The following is a 1,247-nucleotide window of genomic DNA, read 5'->3' on the forward strand; positions in this document are numbered from 1 at the left end:
TTTTTGTTTTTAACGACTTAATGACACCAAACAAACTTAAAGACTTTTTTTGGGGTCAAGAAACTGTAAGACTTAAAACATCTGCGTGCACTCTGGGCTGTTTGTTAAGCCCTAAAGTTATATTGGGCCGAGCCTATTTGCATTTTATATTGGGCCAGACCTTTCTGACAAGCCTAGTTCATTTAATTCACAAGCAACCTTGGGTCCAAAAAAAATCACAAGCAACCCAGTCCAAAGACCAAACGAAAGAAAAGAAGAGGAATAGTAATTCCAGACCCAAAAAAAACAAGAAGAGGAATAGTAATTTAAAAGACAAAACCTATATATCCATTATCTACCCCTTCTAAATTTTCACTGGGCATTGTCTTTTCAGTGGTGTATCCACTACATTTGACCTTGACCTAGTGCTAAATGCTGGTAATGACAGACAGCACGCTACTGAATTTATATATTAACCAATAATTACCCTCCACTTTAATAAACATACTATATATGCACATTAAACATTAGGACAACTAATCAAATTATGTTTATGTAGAAGCTTTCTTTTTCTTCCTTTCTCCTGTGTTTCAGACGTCAAACAAAAATGATTTTTAGGTACTCCCATTCAAAGCACGTGGACCTCTTTACTACGGATAATGCTAATTAGGACCTAATTTCGTATTATATTGTCCCCGCAGCTGTGCTTAGAGATGTCTAATCCCACCTTTAGATGTGTAGATGCATGAAAAAGAGATAGAGATAGTGCTAACAGATGCATGATCGCACTTAGTACTTCTTCACTAACAACAACATCTTACGGCGAACAAAATTTATGATACATAAACTTCGTTTATATATAAAACTTTTATTTATTAAACGTGTATAAAAATCATATAAAAGAAATTAGTTGAATTGGTAAATAACTAGAGATTTTGGGTTCAAATTATAAAAATAGCACTTTTTTTTAGGACAAGATCTATTTTATGTGAATGTCAAGTTAATTTAACAATTAATTCGGAATCAACCAGTACTGACTCTTTATAGAAAATAAATAAATTGATGCCTCTCAATGTTGACTGCACAAGTTTTTTTTATATCGAATAAGTTAAATAATATAAGCCGAGGCATGGCGGTGGAAAAGGAAAGGAAAATGAAAAATACTCACGGAAAGAAAGAACCTACCCATTCAACCTTCTTCCTTTCCTTAATCCTTTTGAGTTTTCAAATAAAATATTAAAATTCAATCTTCTCTTGTCTCACTCTTT

The sequence above is a fragment of the Arachis ipaensis genome, chromosome B05, assembly GCF_000816755.2.
Source record: "Arachis ipaensis cultivar K30076 chromosome B05, Araip1.1, whole genome shotgun sequence".
In the NCBI taxonomy this organism is placed as follows: Eukaryota; Viridiplantae; Streptophyta; class Magnoliopsida; order Fabales; family Fabaceae; genus Arachis; species Arachis ipaensis.